The sequence below is a fragment of the Pinus tabuliformis genome, chromosome X (assembly GCF_031772625.1).
Source record: "Pinus tabuliformis cultivar Carrire ecotype Pingquan chromosome X, CPIR1, whole genome shotgun sequence".
Lineage (NCBI taxonomy): Eukaryota > Viridiplantae > Streptophyta > Pinopsida > Pinales > Pinaceae > Pinus > Pinus tabuliformis.
Genome location: NC_142308.1, coordinates 824,613,215 through 824,638,584, shown reverse-complemented (window position 1 = coordinate 824,638,584; position 25,370 = coordinate 824,613,215). Strand labels below are relative to the sequence as shown.

General features: G+C 39.1%; 1 protein-coding gene across 2 annotated transcripts in view; it reads right to left on the bottom strand.

Annotated features, from left to right (window-relative positions):
- LOC149142308 (chromatin modification-related protein EAF1 B-like) overlaps positions 1-25,370 on the bottom strand; it is a 185,353-nt gene that overhangs the window by 34,125 nt on the left and 125,858 nt on the right. The window lies entirely within an intron of this gene.

Genomic DNA, 25,370 nt, shown 5'->3' with positions numbered 1-25,370 from the left:
TATTCCTCTTGTAAATAACTTCTGCGTGTCATCAGTCAATGATTATTATGTGTGCATAATGTAATGTATTTATGAGTGGATCAGGACTTAAGTCACGAGGGAACCATATTAAGGCATCATCAGGATGTCCCAAATAGTTGAGTGAACGTGTGTGCCAAACCTGTTGGATTATCTAAACCATGGTAAACAGATTCTGCGCTCTAAAAGAATTCCTACAGGAAACTAAACAGCAGAAAGCTTATAGCTACTCAAAGCTGCACTCTGTAATCAATGCTAGAATCTGTAAACACATAATGGAAAAAATATATAATGGAAACAAAGTAAATAGACTGTCAAAACCCGATCCTACTTTTAACTAATGAAAATGGAGATCTGCTGCAGGAAAACAGCCAACTACTAACTGCTAAACTAGAAACTTAATGAATAAACCTATGCCCCTGCCTTCTTTTCTATATACTTAAAAAGAAGACAGTGTACCATGAATCTGGACAGATGCACAACAGCACTTGTAATGAATAAAATATATATAAATAATGTAAAATAATGTAAACAATAATAAGCATAAATAACTATTAGTTAACTAATAATTAGGCTGAAGAGGCATGTCTAAATGAGACATGACTCTTCATGAAGAGACACTTCCTGATACATAAGCAAGCCTCTTGTTCTCATTTGTAAATTCATTCTTATCATTATTCACACATTTAATATATAATATTTGTATCCCTCATGGATATCTTTATATTCCAAGTATTTTGGAGTAATTAATTTGTAGAAGGAACTTTGCTCGCTTCATTTGGTATCAGAGCAGTTCGGTCCTCTAGGTTGCTTAACCAGTGCACAGAGCTCGTTCTCCAATCCAGGTCCTTGACCATCAAATTCATTAACATTGTTGTCGTTGAAGCGTTTCGCTACAAGAATTTGGAGTTTCTCCATTTCACTATCAACCATTTGGCCATTCAAAAAATATATATATATATAGAAAAAAATCAAATTAAAAAAAATAAAAAATAAAATAAATAAATAAAGAAAGAAAAAAAAATACATATAAAGATTTAAAAATAAATAATTAAATTTTGAAGGAGAACATTTATATATATATATAAAAGAAGGTCTTACATTATTGATAAAAAGTGCATAATAAAGATAAGCGGGAACCTTTTTAAGTATATTTAAAACTTCTTACGTAGAAACCAATGGTAATTGCCCGTGGTTTTAGAAACCAATGGTAAGTTTTACATTTTACGTAGAGAACATTAACCGAGGTTTTAGAAACAACCCATGGTAATTGCCCATGGTATTTTAAAAATAAAAGATATTTTGATAACATTGGAGAAAAAAGGCGTGATCTAAATAATTTTAATCGTTCAAATCTAAAGATTGTGACCATACCAAGAGTCACGTCTCATCCAAATTTTCTGAGAAAAAAATATTATTATCATTATAAAAAAGGATACTACATAAGCCTTATTTAGTTACATATAAAAGGAAAAGTGGGTCTCAAAAAAGTATATATAAATTTTATATAATTATAATTTTATAATATATATAGATTAAAATTATATAATATATATAATTTATAATTATATATTAAAAAAAATTATTAAAAGAGTGAACAAAAAAAGAAGAAGAGAATATTTGAAATATATATATATATAGATATATATATATATATATATATATATATATATATATTATATATTTATATATAACAGAGAAATGGAAATATATTTTATAGATTAAGAGAATATATAAAATTTAAAAATAAAAAAAAATAAAAATAAAAAAAATAAAAATATATATATATATATATATTAAAAAAAAAAAGATGTCCACAAAAAACAACGGTTTCTTTGCACTATGTCCTATTTGTTCAGAAGGATACCCTAATTGTCAAGAATCATTCAGAAATCAAAATGTTGTTTGCACAAAATGTTACAAAACTTTTACCTTAGTCGAACTTCTAAGTGATGCAGATAAAGAATTAATGGCAAGATATAAGCAAATGAAGAAAACAGAATCCACATTGCAAGTTGAAAGCCCATCATCGCTTCTACCAAACAATATAATCCAATGTACCAAGAAATTGCAGCAAAAATATCAAGAGCATGGGAAAATAGCTAAACTTTAGCAAAACAAGAAAGTGTTAAAATACGAACATAAAAATCTTGTGGATATGCATTACAAAGAAATAATGGAAAAAGACGAAGAAATTTCTCGTCTCAAGGACCACCTCGAAAAATTACTGGCACAAGTGAAGAAGACTAAAGTCACAAAGAAAGAACTCAAGAAGCACTTATCAGAACAAGAAGATGAAACTTTGCGTTTAAAGAACCTTAATAAAAATTTATTAGAACAAATCAAAGATCTAAAAGATGAAAATCTTAAAATTCAAAACACTGAAAATAAGGTTGATGAATCAAAAACCAAAGAACTTTTACATCTGAAAAACCATAATCAAAGTCTACTCACTCAAATTAAGAAACTTAAAGATGGTAAGAAGGCATTAAAAAATAAGTTAGAACAATTCCCTCAAGAAGAAGTATCAAAATCTATAGTCGCAACAATTCAAGTTGAAAGTAAGGGAACGAATACCGATCCAATCAATATGACGACTCAAGAAGACAAGTCAATTGAAGAAACGACACACTTAGATGTTGCAATTCAAACAATGAAAATCCCCAGTGAATGTTCCATAACCAACTCAACAACATCTTCGCCAGAAGAAAATCTAAAAATTGCCACAAGCCCAATAAGGGAAAGTAAAGTCCTATATCGGCATCCGAATCACGAGAGTAGACAAATCAACCAAGCTACATATCATAACCATTCAGACCAGAAACAACAAACTGATGTTCCAGATAATAGTGATGTAATCTCAATCCAGTCTTATGCTAACAAGGCATTACAAAATTCTAGTGATCAGAATATTATACAGAAGATTAATCTGGGATGGTCTGATTCCTTCTCAGTACAACAATTTTGTTTGTCACTTAGAAGATCATATCAGCTTGTATTGACGAATATGACTAATCCGAGACAGAAAGACTTTCGAAGCCGAAAAAGAGATCTAGCCTTTTTCATCGACAAGCTTTGAGGACAAAGCTTTTTGAGAAAGGAGGCAATGTAACGAATAAAATATATATAAATAATGTAAAATAATGTAAACAATAATAAGAATAAATAATTAAGATCATATCTGCTTGTATTGACGAATATGACTAATCCGAGACAGAAAGACTTTTGAAGCCGAAAAAGAGATCTAGCCTTTTTCATCGACAAGCTTTGAGGACAAAGCTTTTTGAGAAAGGAGGCAATGTAACGAATAAAATATATATAAATAATGTAAACAATAATAAGCATAAATAACTATTAGTTAACTAGTAATTAGGCTGAAGAGGCATGCCTAAATGAGACATGACTCTTCATGAAGAGACACTTGCCTGATATATAAGCAAGCCTCTCGTTCTCACTTGTAAATTCATTCTTATCATTATTCACACATCTAATATATAATATTTGTATCCTCATGGATATCTTTATATTCAAAGTCTTTTGGAGTAATTAATTTGTAGAAGGAACTTTGTTCGCTTCAGCGCTCAACTGAAAATGATCCAAGGTATGCAAGCATGCACCCAACCTACTAAACTGCATGCACCTAACTGAGCTTATACTTAAGCTAAAAGTTGAAAAACTGCTTAATAAACATGATGTTAATACATGCACCAGCACACACCCATTTTTACTTAGATGAGAAGTGACATGCAAACTACCCTATGCATGCAAACTGTTGAGCATAACATTATCCCTTTGCATGAATGCATGCACCCTCAATGTTGGAATCCTACAAAAGTATTGACGTACCCTCTAGTCTACTGCACCTTTAATTACAGACTATCATGCTGCGCAGAAATCAATGCTCTATGTATCTGCTGAGACTGTCATCATCTGTCTGTACGAACCTGCAGTACTTCCTATACCTTCTACTGTAGTATGGATCTGTTCCAGATGCTCCTTTGCTAAACTGTTCTTTATGTGTACCTGTAACTTCTTCTGCACATGTATGCCCAGGGATTGGATACCCTTTTAAAAGTACCACAAACTAACAGAAACATCATGTGTATGGACTTCTATGTGTATAACAAGGCCCTGCCATTTTGAATGGAGTTATCATCACAAGTAGAGACAATATCATTGTGTACTTGTGCTTCATACCTCTATCTTAGTTGATCACATGGATATATGTAAATAAGAAATTAACAAGAGCTTAATGGCATCCTCTGCATCCTCATAAATGTGGATATGATTGTATTTTTCTCTCATATTTGTTTAATTCAACTTCATACAAATCCTTCTTAATTTACTCTATTTCATCGTCATTACTCTAAACTTGTAGTTGCAACCTGCAATGAAATCCACATTCACCATTTTGGAAGCATTGTCCCAGTCAGGTTGGTTGCAGCAGACAGAACAAGGAAGAGTATCTGCATAAACAGCTGTGTGTGGACACTACCAAGCATGTAAATGGGCATGTCGGGTTACATGTACATGGGCATTTCTGGTTATAAAGATACCCCGCCATTTTGAAATAAGTTCCTCAAAAGTTATCACGGCATAGGAGTAGGGGTGATATCATCATGCATTGGGCCTTGTAACTTTTATCTCAGCTGGACACATGGATATGTGTGGACTAAGTTTAACAAGAGCTCATCACATCCTTTACCTTTTATGAGATAAGCTGTCATTCTTTTCTCCTATTTATTTAATTCATGTGCAAACACATCTTTTCACTTTACTATGCTTCATTATCAATATCATTGCTTGGAGTAGAGTTCAACAAGAGAGGATCCTACCCTCGTTCGTGAGGATGACCAAATCAAAAAAGAGTACATAACGAGTAAAGGCATGGAATTAATCAATTGATGGCTCTTCAAACTAAGGAAGTGAATCAAGTGGAATGACAAGATGTCTAGTCACCTCGGCCAAGACTATGTATGCATGCCTTCAACAAGATTAAGAGACATCAGACATGGTTGGAGAACATGTGAAACATTCAATGTACAATGATAACATTTTGACCGTAAATTGTTATTTCTTTTTGCCTTTCTCAACGCGACAAAGTCATTCACATGCCAAAGAGCAAGTTTGGGCAAGACAAGAGGGTCAAGAAGTTCAATGTGATGGCATTTTGTATAGACTGTAACAAATCAAAAGAAGACATAACCCCTAGTCATTGATGATGTGATGGAAACAGAAAATGTATTAGGCTATTAGCAAACTTGAACAATGAAAAATTGGGTAAATGGTTGTGTTCCCAATCATGTATATGGACATCTATGGGTATAAATATACGTTGCCATTTTGAATCGAGGTATCATAATGGCATCATGCATTGAGCCTCATAACCTCTATCTCAATTGATCATGCAGATATGTGTGAAAATACTAAGAGTTCAACAAAAGCTTAATTGCATCCTTGGCCCTTTTATGAAAGAAGTTGCGATTCCTCTTTCTCTCCTATTTATTTAAGTCATGTGCACAAATATCCTTTCACTTTACTTCATTATCATTACTCTAGCCTGCAACTTCTAGCAAAATTCAAATCCAACATTTTGGCATCATCACTTGGAATAGGGTTTAACAAAAAGTAGATCCTAGTCTAGTTGGTTGTAATGTCCCTTTTAAAGTAATGGTTGTAAGAGGTCGACATTGTATCCTATCTGATTCCCGTAGGCTACAGTTAGAAGAAGGGGATCAATTAATTTAATTATTTAATGTCGTTTCTAAGGTGATGTTGAGTAATTAAATTAAAAAGGGGATATTATTTTATGACCCTGGTATTTCGATGACCCATGCTATTCCAATGATAAAAAATTATAAAAAGAAAATTAGAGCTCACTAAGGGTATGATCTGATTATTGGTGAAATTTAATTTGAGAGCTCTTGTAGGTTGATGTGCAAAGGTGAAACCCTCGTGAGTAATCAGTTTCGGTGGTGAGACTAATCCACCCTAGTGTTGAGAAATCAATTCTAGTAGGATTTGGGGTTTGATTCATATTTCTTGATAATTACTTGTGAATTATGTTGGCTTCCTTTACTTCTTAATTAATTTATCTTTCATCAAGAAATTACCAAATTATATGTGCATGAAGATCACAAGAACAAAAGACACAAGATGTAGGCACTCAGCCAGGGAAAACCCCCTAAAAGGGGAAAACCTAGTCAAGAACTCTTCCTTAAGTAGATTCAAATCAAGATGAGACACTTCCAAACTTCTTAGACCTAGATCAAGGCCTCCTCCAACCACCAAGTTAGCCCTTCCCTACAACAGATGATCTTGACAGAATACTCCAAGTGACAGCTTCCTAGCTAGCAGCTTCAATCCAAAATTTTGGCCTCCCAACGGCAGAACTTCAACCCCTAGCTTCAGAATTTCAGACCTGCAATAGAGACAGATTTTCAGCCCCAGCAACTACCTAGAAAACTTCGCATGTGTGAGAGAAATATAGCCCAAAACTCATCTTAGGTTTTCCCAGCAAACTTTGTACTCTTCCAACTACTTCACACTCCTTTTCTGCCTCTCTTGCTTGAAGATCGAACTTGTTGAGTGAATGTGACAAATAGGTCGAATTGCCTCTCCTTATATAGCCTTTATGTTGGCTCGAATTGCCTTCATGTAGGCCGACTTCTTGGGGATAGGGTTGACTTGGTGTGGAGGTGACAAATTACCTTTTTGACTTAAAAATAATTCATTTTACATGTTACAAAAGCCCAAGAAGGGTCTAATAAAAATGATAATGACTCTAATGACTCAAGACAAAACCTAGAAGCCTTCAATGGAGGCTTCGACTTAGAAAGCATTGACCCAAGCATGAAACACATGCTTTAATAAGTAATCTTTTTTTTACAAGTACAATTATGAAGAGCGAAGCTACTTCCATTCTTCAACAGTCCCTCTTAACTAGGGAGGTATTCATAATTACATACATATGAGAGTACATGGAAGATTTCAAAATGAAATGAACTATGAAGAGTTCTAGCACCCTCAGTGCTTTGGACTAGATACCTGACCAGGGTAATCTATCTAAGTCAGACTAAGATGGAATCAAGCTTTTAGCCACTCTAGGTACCATCAGGCTTACTTGTTAACCATCAACCCAAGGATCTAGGTGCGTATCCAAGGTCAGAGCTCCATGAACAACGTCACCCTCCCTCTTTAGGATCTAGACATCAACGCACAGGGCGACCAGATGTCCTCCCAAGCATCCACCATTAGATACTTCATCTCTTCTTATCAACCAAATCTGTAATATCAACTAACCCAAGCATTCTTCTAAAATACTCAAACTTCTTATTCGGAAGAGATTTCGTTAGTACATCAACTACTTGTTCATCTGTGGGAATATACTGTAGTTTCACGACCCCATCTTGTACCAAGCTCCTAATGTAGTGGTACTTGTTGTTGATATGCTTCGTCCTTGCATGTAATACAAGGTCTTCAGACATCTTGATGCTGCTTTAATTATCACAATTTATCACTGTAGAATCCAAAGGCTTTCCAAACAAGCCTGACAAAAGTTTTCTCAACCAAAAAACTTCCTTTCCTACTTCATATGCAACAACATATTTTGCTTCAGCACTGCTTAACGCAACAAGACCTTGTTTTCTACTCATCCATGAAATCATCACAAATCCCAAATTGAAACATCCACCGGTAGTGCTTCTTCCATCAGTCTCACTTCCACCTCAATTGGAATTTGTAAAACCTGTTAACTTAACTTCCTTTCCATCATATTTTAGGCAGTGATGTATACTGCCCCGGGGCCCGTAGATATCTCAAAATATGCTTGCCAACTATCCAATGGTCATGACAAGGCTCCAACTGAAATTGACTACAAACATTTACGGCAAAACATATATCAGGTCTCATATTTACCAGGTATATTAGGGAGCCCACTAACTTATGATAGCTAATAGGATAAACAAGATTAGAGTTGGAGCTTCTCAACTTGTTGATATTAATAATCATGGGAGTAAACATAGGCTTGGAATCCATCATACTGAATCTCTGCAATATCTCAATTATGTATTTCCAATGTTCCACCAAGGTTCCGGGACGAGGGGGCGAGGGAGCAAGGATACGCGGGAGCGGCCTATGCAAAAGCTCCCCACCAATTTTTAGGAAACGTGGGGGGACGTTAGGGTCTTAAAAACTTATAAATATAAAATATAATTTATAAATTGAGTCCACTATCACAATTGGGTTTGAATTGAAAAGCTGCAAAGCATGATCATTGATATGAATATCATTATCTAATATCATATAAATTTAAAATTCTAATTGATAATCATACATTATACATTATGATTAAAGTTTAAACCATATTGATGTTCCACTTCCTACTATGAAGATTGAATACTGAACAGTGAATATTGACATAAAATTATAAGGGTCAGGTCTGATACATCGTACATCAAGAGTCAAAATTTTATAGAGTCAGAATAACATAAGAACATCAACATATTAACAGATAAATGAGCATAATTTTGCTCAAGCCTCAAGGTAATGTCTCGCTAGTCTCTTCATCCAGCTACTGCATGAATAAATCAGGATCAACCATATCGCCATCTGAATATGAATCACTAGCATTCTAAAACATGCTAAGTGGCACACCAACCAACCCCATCTATCTCTCATCAAGTCTCTCTTCCATATCTACCTGTGCATCATCCTCTGGATCAACATCCCATCGTGTTGTTGGTCCCTTCAAATACTCAAGTGTCTTCCTATGCTCAAGACGTAGGGCACTGTGCACAACAACTAACTTCTCCGCTCTTTTAGAGGTAAGCTTGTTCCTCTTGATAGAGTGGATGAAGCTATATGTGTACCAATTCCTCTCTGTTGCAGAGGAACTAGGAACGTCTTGTGAATGGAGTGAGGGCCAGGGCAAATAATGAATTAAATTTATAAAAAAATGAATTGAAACCCTAAAGTATTAAAACTAATGTTAAATTTTAATTATAAACAAAAGTTAATTAAAAAAAATTGGGCCCCTCGACCCCCCACATCTCGCCTCGACCCTGCCCCCTCGACCCCCCTAAACCCCCCACATCCCCCCTCGACCCCGCCCCCTCAACCCCCCACGACTCCCACGACCCCCTTTTCGGAAACGACCCTTCAGCACAAGGAAACGACCCCCTGTCACGTCCCCCTGCATACCCTGCTTTTTGGGAGCGTGGAGAAATGACCCCTTCTCGTCCCCAAGTCCTCGGAGTGCGAGGGAGCTAGGAAACTGGACACTTAAAGGGGTGGGGGCGAGTCCCTGTGGAAAACTGTGTATTTCCCTTGACCTAGATATATCTCTTCGAGTTTCTGCCAGACTTCCAAGCCTAAGTAATAGTGCATAAGTCCCAGATATTTCATTTCAAATTCTGTTGCCAGTTTTTTCTTGCATTCTTGTATTCTGTGCTCCACACCTGTAATAAACAAATCATCCACATATAGTAGTATAATGACTAGTTCATTCTTCACCACCTTTATGTAGAGATTTGCGTTTGCAGAACTTTTGACGAACCTAATTCTTGAAAGATATGCATCCATTCTTGCATATCATGCCCTAGGAGCTTGCATCAAGCCATATAGGGCTTTCTTGAGTCTGCAAACATGTGTATCACGGCTATTTATTTTGAAACCCTTTGGGCTAAGAAACCAGATTCGACCCTTACCCCCTGCTTGTCCCGAATCAGGCGAATCAGACACGATTCGGTGGGACACGTGTCCTTCAATCGTGTCCTGATCAGGTTCGTCGTGTCCTGATTCTGGGACACGTGTCCCCTTGAATAGCATGTCGCGCGGCCCATAACGGGCGTTTTTGGGCCATTTCACCCTCATTTTTGAGTGTTTATCTTGTTATGAGTGTGTGGGAGCGAATAGCAAAGGGTTTGAGAGCATTTTGGAGGCGATTCAAGCAACAGGCAAGTGCATTTTGTTTCTATTTTTTTGCATTCTTATCACAGCAGTTTGCATGTGCATTTTTTTTACAACTTTATGCATTTTTTCTTTATTTTTTTACAGCATTCATAGCTCAATCAAGGGCAGCAGGGATGGGGCAAAGGAAGGGGAAGAATGTCCCCGTTGGAGATTCCCCTCTCTTCCAATTTCATCAGGGTCTGCAAGTGTTCCCTCTATTGGAAGTGGGGCTGCAACAACAACTTCAAATGTTGAGGGAAGGCAGTATGCTCAAGATAACAAATATCCCTTGTGGAAGTATGTCACAAGAGAACAAGGGCTAGGCAACAAGTAGAAGGTTGGAGACAATGTTGCTTGGAAATATAACTATTGCAACAATCATTTCATGAGCACATATTACCATGTGAAATCTCATTTGTTGGCTTTACCAAGTTGTGGAATTGCAGCATGTACACAAGTGTCTTTAGCTAAGAGTAAAGAAATGGAAAAAGCGGCCAATGTTGGTATGGCAAAGGTGGCAGCAACATCTAAAAAAACCAAGAATGATGATCCCTTTCCATTCTTGAGGAAAAGCAACAACAAATTTCAATTTAAGAGTTTTGGTGGGGGACAAGCAGTGAAAAGAAACGCAGTCGCACTTGGTCCAATGGGCAAGATTTTTTAGAAAGAAAAACAGGAAGGGCTTGATCTCACCATTGCATTATTTTTTTATCAGAACTTCATATACTTTAATGTTGCACACTCACCTTTATTTATTGAGATGTGTCAAGCTCTAACTCAAGGGGCTCCATCGGGGTATGTGCCTCCTGGGACAGAGAAGGTTAGAACCACATTGTTGACTAAGGCAAAGAAAGAGGTGGACAAAATGCTTACGCCTATTAAATCAGCATGGCTAACATCTGGGGTCAGTATTGTTTCTGATGGATGGACAGATCCACAACGCCACCCACTCATCAACTTCATGGTCTCTTCCTTGAATGGTCAAGTTTTCTTGAAATCAGTGGATGCACTTGGACAATACAGGGATGCACAATATATGGGTGAGTTGTTCATTAAAGTTATTGACGATGTAGGTGTTGATTCTTGTGTGCAAATCATTACAGTTATTGCACCTGTTTGCAAGGTTGCTAGCATGATTGTGGAAGCTAAATATCCACAAGTATTTTGGACACCTTACATTGTCCATTCACTGAATTTAGCACTTAAATCTATTGCTTTTGATGTGCTTTGGATTGTAAGTATTATTGAGGATGCACAGCATATCCGCAACTTTGTACAAAATCATACCAATGCCCTCAATCTACAAGAAGTACACCAATTTATCATTGTTGAAGATGGCAGATACACAGTTTTCCTATTCATTCATCATGTTAAAGAGGTTGAGGGAGGTCAAGACCACTCTTGGGTCCATGGTTATTTCAGAGTTTTGGTCTTTTTGGAGAAAGACAAATCAAGCAGCCTCAAAAAGAGTGAAGGACACAGTGTTAGATGATGCTTGGTGGGAGAGGGTAGATCTACTTATTAAGATCATGGATCCTATCATTTCTTTGCTACGATTTGCAGATACAAACCAACCCATCCTAAGAGAGGTTTATGAGGGATGGGATTCCATGATTGAGTATGTAAGGAGCATTATTTTACAGAGTGAGTACCCCGAGTATGAGACATCATCAGAGGCCATCTTCACCACCATACAAGATATTCTTGTCAACAGAGGGGACAAGAATTGCGCACCTTTGCATTGTTTGGCTCACTTATTGAACCCAAAATACTACAGCCATGAGTGGATGAATGATGGACCTTCCCGCAAATTCCCTCCTCACATGGATGTTGAAATTTCACAGGGGAGGAAGGATGCATTGACGCAGATTTTTCATGATAGAGCATCCCTTGAAGAGGTGGAGGATGCCTTTGCAGAGTTTTCCATTGGCACTGGTCGATTTGCAAGATATGATGTGATTAGAGACGGGGGAGCTAAGAAACCCTATTCTTGGTGGGCAACTCATGGGGCAACAATCCCTCCTCTACAGCAGTTAGCCATGAGGCTCGTCTCTCAGGTGACTTCATCCTCTTGTTGCGAGAGGAATTAGAGCACATATGGGAATTTCCATAGTGTCAAGAATAGCAGGCTTGAGCAGTCCAGGGCAGAGACAATAGTGTATGTGCACACCAACCTCTATCTTATTTACAGGCAGAGGGATGAGTGGTTGAAGGGAAACACAAAGATGTGGGATGTCTTTCCTGATGATATGGGTTTGGACAGTAGTGCTGAGTAGGCATTGGTCAACTTGGATCTTAATGAGCCAATACTAGAGCCTATCACTTTTGATGATGGTGATACTGTAGAGGGGTCATCCTCCACACTAACAAATGTGGAGATGACATTGGATATGGAGGAGGAGGATTCAGCAGAGGAGAGCAGTGGTGACCATGACGACAACAGTGATGCTGATTTTGACGACGATGATTGATGACTCAAGAGCTACCTACTTCCCTGAGGCTTGTAGTTGTTTTGTATTTTCTATTTCTATTTGTCATTGGCATTGCTACTACCTATGTAACACATTTTGATTTTGATGACTTAATGAGAAAACTATGGTATCTTGTCTTTCTCCTATTGGATCATTCATGAATATGTCACAATTGTATTTGTATCAATGTTACCAGACTCAGAATCGGCAATAAATCAGACAGGAAAAAGAGCGAAGAGTTTTAATCGGATTCGGAAAAATCGGGAAAAATCGGTGAATTCAATAAATAAAGATATACACGTTTATTGAATTAAAAAAAAACATTTTTCATTGATAATCAATAAATCCATGTCCAAACAATGCATAATATCAATACATGTCCAAAATATCATGAATGAATAAGTATCTCATATATGTTATGAGTTCAAACACGATCGAAAGTAATGAGTCCTGTCTCCTAACCAATGACTACATAAAACCAAAAGCATCTTCTTCTAAAAGTTTATAAAACACTGCATACTAATCAGTAAAAACACAGTACCCGAAATCTCTTGATTGTTGCTGAAATGATACGCTATTGGTTTGCTACTGAAATATTTGATAGAGCACACACTGAAGCTAACACTGGAGCACACTGCAAACTACACCTTTGTTATGCGAAGTACACTGAAACTGAAACCGTGCCTCTATTACCTTCTCGGCATATGAGTTGTCGGCCTGAGCAGTGAGCAGTGAGTTATGAACTGACGTTTAATTTTTAACTCAACTAAACCACGTGACTAACAATGCAACAACCCTAAAAGTTAAAACCCATGCTCACAAAGTCAAGGGCTGAAAATCGCCTCAGTCTCTTAAATCGCAATTAATCAGTGAGTCAAGAGTCAAACTCGCATTGACCACAAGTCAAACACGGTCAATGTGAGTTTGACTCGCCCATAGTTGAATCGGATCATTTGAGGGAATAACAGAGTTTGACTCGTGATTAATCGCGAGTGATCAGAGATTCATGTTTCACTGATTTGTATGCATAATGTTACTTTGTAAAACTTACATCTAGATGAAGATCTATGTTTGAATCAATGAATTTGTATCGTGAATGAGAATTTGTGTAAGAAATATCTAATTTTTATATATATATATATATATATATATATATATATATATATATATATAACGTGTCTTGTTCCGGGGGTCAATGTGCCCATGTCGGACACTCGAATTATCGTGTCCTGTGTCCCCGTGTCAGGTGACTTAGCTTCTGGTTGTTCAATGTACACTTCTTCATCAATGGTTCCATTTATAAACGTTGTTTTGACATCCATTTGATGGATATTCCATCCCACAGTAGCAACTAGTGAAACCAAACATATTATATTAGTATACCTAGCAGTAGGAGCGAAGGTTTCTTCATAGTATATGCCTTCCTTTTGTGAGAAACCCCTTGCAACGAATCTCGCTTTGTATTTGTCTGTGCTTCCATCAATCACATATTTGATTTTGAAAATCCATTTTGAAGTGACAACCGATTTGTCACTTGGTCCAAGAAAGATTTCTCAAACCCCATTTTTCATGATGGATTGATATTCCTCTTGCATCGTCTTCTTCTATTCTTCTTGATGAGCAGCTTCTTCAAATGTAATTGGTTCAGCTTCATATCCTGAATATATCTTTGGTCTTTTTCTTTCTCTAAAGGTTCCTTTAGTAGCTCCATGTCCTTCGTCATCTTCAAGTGTAGCTTTTAACCAATTTGGCATTTTACTTGTTTTGGGAATGATCACAGGTTGAATAGGCTCACTTGGTCCTTCTTCTGCTTCTTGGTTTGTAGTTGTTTTATCATGATGTTCTTCTTCAAATAGTGGTATATGTCATCAGAATCGATCAGAATATCCTTGGATCTTTTGTAGGTGTGATTCCCATCGAATATAACATCCCTGCTCACTTCAATTTGTCTTCCTTCCTTGATGTAGATTCTATATGATTTTGTCAAAAGTCTGTAGCCAATGAATATCCCTTTAATGCTTGTAGAATCTAATTTCTTTCGCTTGTCCATTGGAAAATGGATGTATGCGGAACACCCAAAGATTCGGAGATGGTACATGTTAGTGTCAGATTTTGCATAATACCATCAGTGATCAAAACTCCTCTTTTCATATTCATATTAGGGTCTCGCTCAGAAATTTTTGTCATTCCACCTAGGTCCTCATTCAAAAATTTACTCACTGATGGTAGCCCTAGTCAAAAACCTCACTCACCTACACTCCATCTACCTCCCTTGACCTTTTCCCATGCCCATTCCTCTCATTTCCCTCTCCTAGGGTTTTGAGGGCATTTTTCTTGGTTTCATGACCTCCATGGTTAAATCATCAACAAAACTTGTATCCTGATGCTCTTACACCTTCCCCTATCCTTAATATACCTTCCTAAACACTTCCCATCACTCCTATCCCTCAAAATCATCATTTTTCTACAAACCCTAGCCTATTGCTATGCTTTTGACACTTTTCTAGACTAGGCCTATGTTTTGCCCTTTTGGACCCCTTCCCCTCACTCAATCCTTGAAATTCTAGTTTCCCCTACTTCCTAACATCCCTCCCTACCTCCCAAAATTTTCCTAAGAATTTAGAAGCCCCCTATCCCCTTTATTTCCCTTCATTCCTATAAATTTCCCAAATCCCCTATTTTGCCTACACTAAACCCTAATTTCCTCTCCCATTGAGCTAGGGTTTTCTATGGAATCAGAGACATCTAAGCAGAGGAGGCATAAGGGAGGTCATATCAGCAAGTATGAGGCCACTCCAACTCATAAGCATCATGTCTCCATCATTTTTCAAAAAAGTCATTCCAAGGGACAAAATCATTTGCCACACATAGGGCCAGTTTTGCTTCAAAGTATGTTTCCAACCAAACAGAGATGAATTTTACAAAAGTGAGAGAGTTTTTTGTCCATAATAGGCCAAGGAACAAAAACCTCCTTCATTTTTTACACAGGTGTTATGGTCTTGAATAAATGTAAAACATATAGGTGCTACAAGAGGTTTTTGCACTTCTGGAGTGACCTTGGGAAAATCATTTTTCCCCTATCTGGAGTCCAGATGAATTGCTTGATGAGTCAAATGACAACTAGACTGGAAGATCTTTCCAATAAGTTATCAGGAGCTCAATTTGGAGTTGAAGAAGACCTCCAAAAGTTGCTTGCAAAACCACGTTGCAATTTTGCACACCCATTCTGCACATTTTGACCAGTCTTGGGAGAGTTGAATTTTGAGGGGCTATACTTGGTGCTTGATAGGTCCATTGTGTAGCCATGAGAGAGATCTTTCCAACGAGCTATCATGAGCTCAATTTGGACACCGGGAACCCCCTCAAAAGTGGAGTTGAAGTTCGTGTTGCACTTAGGAGGGAAGCGTTGTGTGGTCGCTACCTTTTTTGACACAAGCGCTGTGCTTCTGAGCTAGGCACTACGCTTTTCCTAAGGACCTCCAAATGAAAAATGGCCACCACCATTGGATTCAAAAGGCTAAATACAGTCAGGGAAACCACTTTTCTAAGCTTTTTTGGGTCAACGGGGCAGTCAAAAGGTCAAAAAACACCCAAAAAAATCATGTTTCTACCCTGTTTTGGAGGTTAGACTGCGCTTTTGACCAGTCTTGGGAGAATCAACTTTTGGAGGGTCAAAATTTGACCATTTTGGAAACTAAGGGTAGATCTGGAGACAAGACAGGACATGCTTTCCAATGCACTATCCTGCGCTCGATTTGGACATTGGGAACCGCCTCAAAAGTGGAGCTGAAGTTGGCGCTGCGCTTTTGACACAAATTTTCTGAGTTTCTTCATTTTGTAAATTTTCTCAGTTTTGAAAGTTTCACCTTGACATATCATATTTTTACCCATGTAATTTATGTATGTAGATGTAATAATGATGTTTTTACTGTTACCTAGGGTAAATACATTAGGTGAAAGCTCTTTTGTGATGTAATGAATAAATTTCCAAAAAGTGAGGGATGAGTCACTTTGACCACCCTACACTCTAGCTATCAGTTTAGCTTTTGGTGGAATTGCTCCTCCTCTCATAGATTCGACCCCTGAGGCTGGGAGGAGTTTGTTTGAGGCCTATATCATGTACTTTTTCAATCATTCTACAAGTTGGACTACATTGGATGTTGAACTAGTGTTTCAGACTTTGGCATGGAATATATTGGATGAGTTGCAACTATTTTGGTGGGATTCCTATGGCATGGTATTTTGATATTGGTTCTTCATCAGTTACATGTGTGTGAATGTTTTGTATCTTCCATGATCCATTTCACTTCTAAATATGTTTGATTTTCAAGGTGTGATAAGCAGAATACATCTCCTATTATCTGTTTTGGGAAAATCATCATAATTTGTTTAATTTCTTCAGTTTAAAAAGAATTCATGATCTTCATGCTCTTTTTAGCACCTCACTAGTCTAAACCATCTCATCACTATACTACCAAGTGTTAAAGTAACTTGCCTACCTTGCCCCATTAAATGTCTGCAATTCTGATTCTCTTTTGCCCTGACCTAGTTCACTCTCTGACCTAATTCACTCAACCAGTGACTACCCTAGCCAAATCAAATCAAACAAACCCTGAGCTACTATATCTAGCCTAAAACCCTAATCTATCCAGCCCTCTTGACTGTCATCCTTTGGAGAGAGCCTTCTCTGGCTTGGTAGGGCTAGCTACCAAGTCAAAAGATTGGTCTATGGTTACCTCAGATGGACTCTTCCTCAACCTTGGAGATCCGAAGGAGTGATAACAATCCACACATGGCTTCTCCCTGTGAATGCTTCATCAAGTGTCATATTCTCAAGGATTCTATGAGGACTTCTATTTTGTATATATATTGTTGTCATTGTTGATTCTCCCCATAGAAAATTTGGTAGATCTTGACCAAATATCATAGTTCGTATACATTCTTCAATTGTTGTATTTTTCATTTCTGCAACTCCATTCTATTCGGGTCCTAGGATTGTAAGGAACAATGAGCTCCCTCATAATACCTACTTCTTTACAATATGCAATTAGCTTCTTTTGAACTGTGTTTCCTACCATTGTCGGATCTCAAAGTCTTTATCTTTCTTTCGATTAAGGTCTCCACTTCAGATCTAAACTCCTTAAACTTTTCAAATACTTCGTCCTTTGTCTTGAGAAGGTAGAGCCATGTTTTTTTAGAATGATCATCAATGAAGGTCACATAGTAAAGATGGCCTCCAAGAGATTTGTTAGACATTGGCCCACACACATCGGAATGAATGAGGTCTCATATTTCCTTAGACCTTGTATCGCTACTTGTAAAAGGTTCCTTGTATTGTTTCCCAAAGCACATCCCTTACATACTCGTTCGAGATCTTCCTTGATGTTGGGGATGCCATTTACCATTTGATTGAGAGAGGGTATTATCTTGTAATGAATATGCCCATATCTTCTATGTCATAATTCGAAAGGATTGATCTCCGTGTGAACTAGGGCTTGAGGAGAAGGTGTTATGACTTTATATAACCTTCCTTCAAGAACTTCAATAACATTTGCCTTATCAATGCTTGAATCATTTCCCCAAGCCAACACTTTACCATCTACAAAGGAAACCCTATCTCCTTTATCTTCTAAATAAGAAATTGAAAGTAAATTTTTTTTCAAACCTAGAACATAGAGTATATTGTTGAGGTGTAGCTTTGCTCCATTTTCCAGCTTCAATGATGTAGATCCAAGGCCCTTGATCCATAGTTGTTGTTGTCTCCTAGCTCCACTGCATGAGATGATTGTTCCTTTGATAGAGTATGAAGTTTTTCATTTTCTCCTGTCATGTCTTGATGCTCCACTATCAATGATCCATGCATTGTTGTCATCAAGTGTACCTATAAGTGCAGCCAAGAATCCTTCACTTTTGACTTTCCTAGATAGATTGTAGATGATCCTTCTAATATAGCTTCCTGCAATTCTTATGATATTGAATCACATCTTCAAGTAACATGCCATAGAGGGAGTAACCTTTTCTTCCAAGCCAACAAAGTGATCTTCAACCTTATTCGACCTTAGCTTTGATACCATGTTGAGAAATCAATGCTGGTAGGATTTACAGTTTGGTTCCTCTTTCTTGATAATTAATTGTGAATTATGTTGCCTTCCTTTACTTCTTAATTAGTTTATCTTTCATCAAGCAATTAGTAAATTATATGTGTATGAAGATCACAGGAACAAGAGACACAAGATGTAGGCACTCAGCGAGGGCAAAACCCCTATAGGGGGAAAACTAGTTCAAGAACTCTTCCTTCAGTAGATTCAAATCAAGATGAGACACTTCCAGACTTCTTAGACCTAGACAAAGACCTCCTCCAACCACCAAGTCAACCCTTCCCTGCAACAGATGATCTTGACAAAATACTCCAAGTGACAGCTTCCAAGGAGCAGTTTCAATCTAGAATTTCAGCCTCCCAGCAACAGAACTTCGACCCCCAGCTTCAGAATTTCAAACCTGTAGTAGAAACAGATTTTCGGCCCCAGCAATTGCCCAGAAAACTTCGCACGTGTGAGAGAAAGATAGCCCAAAACTCGTCTTAGGTTTTCCCAACAAACTTCGTCCTCTTCCAACTACTTCGCACTCTTTTTCTGCCTCTCTTGCTTGAAGATCAAACTTGTTGAGTGAATGTGACAAATAGATCGAATTGCCTCTCCTTATATAGCCTTTTTGTTGGGTTGAATTGCCCTCATGTAGGCCGACTTCTTAGGGACTCGGCCAACTTGGTGTGGAGGTGACAAATTACCTTTTTGATTTAAAAATAATTATTTTTACATGATACAAAAGCCCAAGAAGGGTCTAATAAAAATGATAATGACTAATGACTTAAGACAAAACCTAGAAGCCTTCAATGGAGGCTTTGACCTAGAAAACATTGACCCAACCATGAAAGCCATGCTTTAATAAGTCATTTTCTTTAATAATAAATTTTTTTATAAGTACAATTATGAAGACCAAAGCTAGTTACATTCTTCAATGGTTAAGATTGGTTTAGGTGGTGAGATTATCCACCCTAGTTGATCCAAGGGAAGAATCACTCAAGTAATCCATAGGTATTTATCGTGAATAAGGCAGTTGATTTTTCCGAAGAATGTGGAGCTTGGAGACAAAGACGATTTACCCATTGCAGCAGTTTCGAGTTTTTTGTCTAGGCCGGATGAATACAACTTGACGAAGTTGAATTAAATGTGGAGGTTGTATCCATTGGTTGGCCGAATTCTATCTGTGGTAGCAAGGTCATTTTTGTGGAGGTCGAAATTCTCTGTACAGGCCGAATTTACTGAAGGTAGTTGAATTTCTCTTGCTGAGCCAGCGACATTTTCCTTGGGGGCCGAGTTTATTGAGGAGGACGGAATTACAATCTGTGGTCGTATTCTTTGTGGGCAGCTTATTTCTCCATCCAATTCTTGTAGCCAAATCGAGTTATCGCTGACACAGCTTCCAAGTTCCATAAAATAATAATTTTGCATGTAAACCCTTGATTTGGTTTAATAAAATTTAGCTGAAGCATTTGGTGTCACTATGGTGAACTTATTGTGTAAAAATGATTGCAAAGGTTTCTCACTTTTATTGTGCATTGATTCTCATTATTCACATGCAAAGTATTCTAATAAATTATTGCTCGCAAAGTGTTTGATAAAACACTTGAAAGAAAGTTTAAAATTTTCGCAAGTTAAATCAATAACATTAGTAGAGGGGTATTACAAAGGTATCAAAATTGGTTTTCCTACCAACCTATGAGTCTATGCTACTTTGATGAAACTAGTGAATATAGCGTATGTCACTCACAAGAGGAAAGGAAAAGACCTCCCTCATTCAGAATCAAAAGGAGAAGAAATGGGTGACAATAATTAACGCCAACTTGGAAGCATCCAGAATGCCTTAAATGACTTGGTAAGAGGGCGACAAGAGTTGGTGCAGGTTATTACTCAATTCATCGAAAACATTCAAGGGAACATACATAATGCCAACACCAGTGGTGCAGGAGGGTCGAACGGTCACCATGGGAATCATGCTAAGGGAAGCCACACCCATATTCCAATTCAAAATATTCCTCAGACATCAAGCAAAGTATCCTTATTAACAAAATTTTTAGAAGAACAACCAGCAGAAAACAAAGGGCAACAAGGGCTACATAAATGTTTTTCTAAGGGAGCGTCAGGCGCTAGGGAAGGAATTTCATGCGACTATGCCCTTGCAAGATCTTTGCACTATAAAATACGGGAACAAACCTAGAGAATTCAACAAGAGCCAGAAATTACGAACTTCCAAAGAATTTGGGGAAGCTATCCATTCCCTCTTTTGATGGATCATCTCGTTGCACCAACAGGGCATGGGTACAAAAATTGCACACTTACCTCCAACTCAACCCTATGACAGAGATTGAAGCCATTAAGTTTGCAGAATTTCATCTAGAGGGAGAAGCTCATGAGTGGTGGTACCATGGGCTAGTTACAATGGGGCATTCTAGAATCTCCACTTATTTGGAGTTCACACATGGGTTGATTGATCAGTTTGATAAGAAGAATCCTAGGTTGCATTTCAGTGAGCTAGCACAGCTCATGCAAACAAGTAAGCCCAATGCATACATTTCTAAATTTTAAAGATTAGCAGTCATGGTGACCATTGTATCAAAGCACAGATTAGTCACGCTATTTGTTGAGAGGTTAATTTATGTTAAATTTGGCTACTAGGGTCATGGAGCCCAATGCACATGACTCTTCACCCACAACGGAGTGTATAAATACAGGTGACCTCTCACCGCATTTGGCATCTTCATCATGCACACATTCTCTCTCCTTCTCTCATTGGTTCGTACTACATTGGGCATTCTTCTCTCTCACACGTGTGGATCAAGAAGGACAAATTTCAAAAGCTGAACTATAGGGGTGAAATTATAGAGTTAACTGTAGTTTGACCAACGTTGACCAACACCTTTTGGGCACCATTTGACTTCAATATGTTGGAGATATTTCTCTCTCAGCAAGCCGCACCTTGTCGCAAAGAAACCAAGGTTTTCTAAGCACTTTGAACACATACCGAAATTGCAAGTTGACCACAAATTACAACAGTTTTCTCTCTATGGCTCCTTCTGGTCTTCACCAGGCCTACTTCATGAAGCCCTTAGCTCAGCAGACATCCTCTTGGTTACCGAGACTCATGCAAGCCCAGTCCGACCTCTCCCCGACATTACAGGATACTAGTGGACCGCAATTTGTAGACAGGAGACACAGAGATCAGGAGGTGTCAGGGGATCAGGGGGTGTTGCTTATCTCGTCCGTGATAGCCTCAGGAGCAGAGTATCGGTGGTCGCAACCAATGAGTATGCCAGATTCATGTGGATTCCGACCAGAGCCAGAACATCACCTCCGAGAGACATTTATGTCGTTGTCTGTTACTTCCCACCTATCTCGTCTTCCTACGCTATTCACAATATCTCAGACGGAGACCCTTTTACAGACCTGTACTCGGACATCACCAGGTTTTCGGTTGTAGGGGACGTCATTCTCACGGGGGACTTCAATGCCCAGACCAAAGACCTCCAGACTCCTATGCACGACCGAACAGAGGATATATTTTGCACTCGAAGGATTGACCCGACCACGATCGGCATGCACCGGACCTCCGAGGATCACTTGGGTCCCACCAAAACCTATGGGAGATATCTGCTACAGTTGGGAGAATCTCATGAGCTGGTAATTCTGAATGGCCTACCATGTTTCACATCCTTGCACTTCTTTACCTGCAGACCATTTGGAGGTGGGGCAAGTGTGGTTGACTACGTTATTGCAAACCCAGATCTCCTCCCTTACATCAAAAATTTCTCAATCACCCCCATCTCTCTCGCAGATCATGCACTTCTCTCACTCTCTCTGTAGTTTGACCTCCCGAATCCATCTCCTACTCTTCCCCGCAGCCCTCCCAAGACCACCTTCCGATTTGAGGGTGACCCGGATCTCTTCTCCTCTATCCTCAAACAGACACTCCCATCGGAGTACCAGTTCGCCTCTCTCAACTTCGCCAAGGACAAATACCAGTGCCTCTCATATGCAATCTGGGAAGCTGCGCTCCAATCTTTTCCCCATTCTACCCATACCGCCACCACCTCCTGCAAACCGAGAAATTGCCCTATGAATAAATGGTATGACCAAGAATGCAAGTCTATGCATCAGGACTTCCGACACGCATTCCGGAACTCCTAACATACCCAGACCTCTGTTTAGCCTACTGTCGCCTCCTTCGCCGCAAGAAGCGCTTTTTCAATGCCCATAGGAGACAGGTCCTTTCTACTCTCCTCCTTCGCTCCCCTAAAGATTTCTAGGGGACCATCCTTTCCCAACACTCGCCTACCCTAGTCGACCTTGATCCTGCCTCAATGTTCTCTCACACCTCCCAGCTGTATGACATTCCTGGGCAGCCTCTGATTCAGGTTACTGCCCCCCCCCCCCCCCCGCCCCACCTCCTGCCACCTTTTCTCTGACCAAGATATCAGAGAGGCAATATGGGCAATGAATAGCAGAAGGGCAGCCAACGAAGAAGGCTTCCAGGCAGAATTCTTCAAGCATGGACTTCGCCCCCTAGTAGGATATCTAGTGAACCTTTTCAACCAGGTGGTTCGGGATGGATTTCCGGATGGTTGGTCACACCACATTATCTACCCGATCCACAAGTCAGGGCCTACTTCCGACCCCAACAACAATCATGGTTGGGCACACATTCTCCAAGCTATATGCTACAGCACTCCACAGGACACTCTCCCATTTCCTTGAGCAGAGACAACTCAGGGCGAAGGGCCAAGCAAGATTCCGCCCAAACCACCAGATGATCGACCACATCCTTACTCTTCATGCGGTGATCGAGAAGGCTAAGGCATCGATCCTCTAAAGTGTATTGCTGCTTTGTAGACTTCTAGAAGGCCTTTGACTCAGTCCCTAGGGAAGATCTTTTCCAGAGGCTAAGAGAGATTGGCATTTCCTCGACTCTCCTGACAGCTATCATGCGCCTCTATGAGGTCGTCCTTGGCCATCTCCGCATAGTTGGAGTCAAGCAAGGATGCCCCCTTTCTCCTACTTTATTTGGGATCTATATCGATGAGCTTCAGTCCTTCCTCCAGGAGCATATCCAGGATACAGATGGGTGTCTTCTTCACCAGGTCCTGATTTCCATCCTCCTCTTTGCAGACGATATTGCCCTTATTGCCTCCTCCCAAGAAGGCCTTCAGAGACAGCTGGATGCTCTCACAGCTTTTTGTGACTGGAGGCATCTAACTGTGAACTTTGGTAAAACCAAAGTGATTATCTTCAATGGAGTCAAGAAAACCTCGAACTTCCATTTCCTACTTAAAGGAGAAGAGATCGAGATTGTTAGCACCTATACATATTTGGGAGTTCAGTTTTCAGGTCCTCGCTTCAGCCTGTGGTCAGCCCTTCAGCATCGGATCAACAAAGGGTATGGCTACCTGGCCCTTCTGGAGAGGCAGTGTTTCCAGCACCATTTCCAAGACATCTCGTCCAAAATGAGCATCATGGACACTCTGATTCGCCCCACTGTGCTTTACGGCTGAGAGATTTGGGGTCCCTCTCTCCTAGAGTCAAATTGGGCTTCAGCGAAGCGGGTCCAGACCCTCCTTTTGCGTCGTTCATTAGGTGCAAACAAACAATTCCTCAGCACATCATTCTAGCATAGTTCGGGGCTCAACCCTTCCGCCTAGAGGTGATATTCCAGTTAGTGTCGCTCCTGCACAAGCTCCGAGGCCTGGCAAACGCGAGGAAGGTTCGTGACAGATACCCATATTTAGCATATTGCTGCTCGGAGAACATCACCCGTATGCACACAGGCCGATCCAAATATTGGTACACCGGTGTGACAGAGCTTTTGGAGGCTTCAGGAATCCAGATTGACCATCTCCCTACTTTTCAGTACTCTTTGAATGCTCCAGGCCACCTCCTTCCCAATTAGCAAGCACTGAATAAAATCATTAAGGAAGATATTTACAGATGATACATTCAGACTACATGGACCAATCCTCCCAATGGCTTGCGTCCAAAAATGGCCTTCTCCGCGGAGCATTGACTAGTCCCAAGGCAGATCTGCGACCTTCGTGAGGCAAACCTGCAGCCTCCCTGAAGCAGATCTACGACCTCCCTGAGGCAGTCCTGCGGCCTCTCTAAGGTAGAATTTCTGTGACATCATTTCGACCTATCTGGTGGAAAAATACAGGCCCTAACCAAGATCATTTGTGGCGTTTTCTGAACATGAAACAGACCTATTTAAAGACGGATTCTTGAAAGATAACTCATTTATCTAAGGTAGTCATCCTGAGACTGGTCTGAAATTTTTCTAAGCATCTGATCTGAGACAAAGGTCACCTGAGGTAGACCAAACTTAGGGCTCTCTGTGACAAGTATTGATTTTTCTAGTAGCTAGATAAACTAGAACAATTCTCTTCCAGATAACTACGTCCAATGATACATTTTGACTTCTTAAAGCATTCAAATCATCAAGCAGTTATACATAAGAAAATTTTCAACCATTAAATACAATAGATCAGTAGAAATAACAGTGAGGCAATAAAACAAGAGACAGCAAGATTACCCTAAGAAAACCCCACTCCAAGAGGAAAAACCCAGCAACCTTTCCTTATGAGAGAATGTCTAATTCAATCCAATTTGTACATTCGTTATAACAGCATATCTTTGATAAGACATATAGAAAAGAACTGACTAGCATGATGACATCCCACAAGTGCCAAGTCAACCCTCCAAGATCCAACACAAGATGTCACAAATCTGCCCTCCAAGAAGGTTTGCAACTAGATCAACATCAGATCACAAGGAATCCAAAAATCGGCCTCTTCCATAGTCAACATATCATACATAAATGAGCCTC